This window comes from Gossypium raimondii, chromosome 3, assembly GCF_025698545.1.
Source record: "Gossypium raimondii isolate GPD5lz chromosome 3, ASM2569854v1, whole genome shotgun sequence".
Classification (NCBI taxonomy): Eukaryota; Viridiplantae; Streptophyta; class Magnoliopsida; order Malvales; family Malvaceae; genus Gossypium; species Gossypium raimondii.
In genome coordinates this window covers 5,154,156-5,156,502 of record NC_068567.1, presented here as the reverse complement: position 1 = coordinate 5,156,502, position 2,347 = coordinate 5,154,156, and the positions used below count along the sequence as shown (strand labels likewise).

The window sequence follows — 2,347 nt, the reverse complement described above, 5'->3', positions numbered from 1 at the left end:
CAATCACATATTAAACCCATCCCGATGCACATGCATAAATAAACTAACGCATGTATTTCATAAACAAATGTCATGCATACCTTTCATACGTAATCAAGATTTCAGATTTATCAAAAACACAAATCGTACATATATTTTTCACATACCTTACCTGTATCACATACAAACACATATCAACAGGTCTTGAATTTGATTCTCTTGTTTTGAATTTTCATATTAATTTTGAAATTATGTCATACCAGAGTTGTAGAGCATATCTTTCAATTTCATTACGTTGTTGACAAGAATGAGTTTGGTAGTTTAGTCTTATGTTTGAATCTTTATGTACTACCCAGTGGTATTTGAGTGGAAATTGAATTCCTAGCAACTTATAAGATGGTATCGGATTGAATTTAAAATAAAATCGGATTTGATTTTAGTTATTTTGATTTTATCTCCAAAGCTGCCGTCCAACTCCCCCTCTCCCTCCATACCCTCTGTTTTTCTTTTTCTTTCCAATTTGACTGCCGAATTTTTGGTTTCCTCTGCTGCCAATTATTTACACTTTACACCCCTATTTCCCTTCTTTTTCTCTTCTTAATTTTGGTTCCTGCCATAATCCGACGTAGCATTCCTTGTTCAACTTCGTTTTGCCGTTTCCTTCCTTGTAGTGGAAGTGCGGCTTTAAGGTTTCGTCTCGGGTAAGAACGTCTATTTTTTTGTTACTGGTTGTAATGTGGTACTTCCTTTGTTGATATGATCTTAGAGTAGGTGGCCGTTATTTTGTTGGGTAGCGCTTAGATGGATGTTTTGTTGTTTTGATAGGAGAAGTTCGTGAGGTGCACAATCATCCGCCGGCAGTTTAGTCGCTGCTCTACTGCTGATTTCCCGGGGTTAAGTTTCTAATGCCGGTTTGGGGATTGGTTTAAGTGTTAAGCACTGAATCCGCCTTTCGGTTTCGTTTTTAGTTGCTAATTAGGTTGGGTTGTAAATGTTGTGTTCAGTAATTGTTGCTGTTGTGGTGCCGACTTTTTTACAGCAATTAGATGTGTGTTTCTAATTCAAAAATTAAGGAAAAATCCGAAATTGCAGTTCGTCACTCGGTGTGAGTGACACAGTTTGATTTGTTAGATTGTGTAGGTTATATGGGTGTGTGGATCCATTCTGATCTTTTTGTGGGTTCTGTTTGGATTGAGAATAAAGTTTTGAAATTGGATTTTTAGATAGCATGTAGTACTTTAAAGTTTATATGTTTGTATGTTAGTAAGTATGAAATTAAGTAATAACTCTATATAAGCTTGTGATAAAATCTGAATTAATGACATTGATGAAATATGTCATATTTTTGATTCGATGAGAATATATGTTGTATGAGATATTAACATGATAATATATGTGCATTGGGGTGAGATATGATATGGATTGGAGGAAGTATTATTTTGGCAGTATTACTACATTTTTTACCGTATTTTCACAAATTTCTATTTGAACTGTAAATTTTTTGAGTGGCATACGTCAACATTACGATGTGCTGGTTGGATGGACTATTGCAATCCTTATGGTTTGATGGGTTAGATGGAGATGATAGATAGCAGATGGGGGTTGGATTAATTTGTTCTGATAGATACTTTTGCACATGTGAAATTCTAATATGTATGTTTTAATTATGCATGTGATTTCTGTTTGTGCGCCGTGGCACACATATTGGCTTTTAGCTAACTTTATTATTTTACTATTTTCAGGTAACCCTTAGAGAAAGTTGGGCGGCGATCTTGAAGCTCGATTTGGTATTGGATTTGGTTTTGATTTGGCATTGAATTTGGTTTCATTAGGAAACTTTTTTTTGGATATTATGGACTTTTTAAACTGTAATTTGTTTTTTTGTACGTTTATTTTGATTTTTTTTTTGGATTTTTGGCTAATATTATTTAGTTGGTTATTTTTGATAAATTTTTATTAAGTTAAATGATTTTTCTAAAGATGATAACTCTAAAAGGTCTTTCCGCGGAAAGTGTCTAATTCAAAGACATGATGGTGTGATGTACAAACTTAAGCTCCCAAACACTCAAAAGAAACGAAATCAAATACTTTTATCAAATCGAAAGGTTTTAAAGAAGGTTTTTGGTTTGGATTTGAAGGAGCAAAAGTTTAAGATTCTAGTGTAACCTTCGTAATTTGGTTATAATATCTCGGCCAAGTTTGAGGTGTTATATTTTAACTTACAAGATTTTAGATGTTTGATAAGTATTCTTTTTTATTTTTCAAGATATCTATTGGAACGAGTTTAGTAATCAATCCTTTGTATTCTGTAGTCCCATTAAAAAATTAGATGCTTATTTTAAATACTTACTATTGATTGAATTTGTTA

The 2,347-nt window shown here is 32.9% G+C and overlaps 1 long non-coding RNA gene across 1 annotated transcript; it reads left to right on the top strand.

The window, feature by feature from the left end:
• Window positions 1-2,347, top strand: LOC105796751 (uncharacterized). Its single transcript, XR_008194213.1, has 2 exons — window positions 1-680; window positions 805-2,347. It is a non-coding gene; the product is annotated as an uncharacterized LOC105796751 (long non-coding RNA).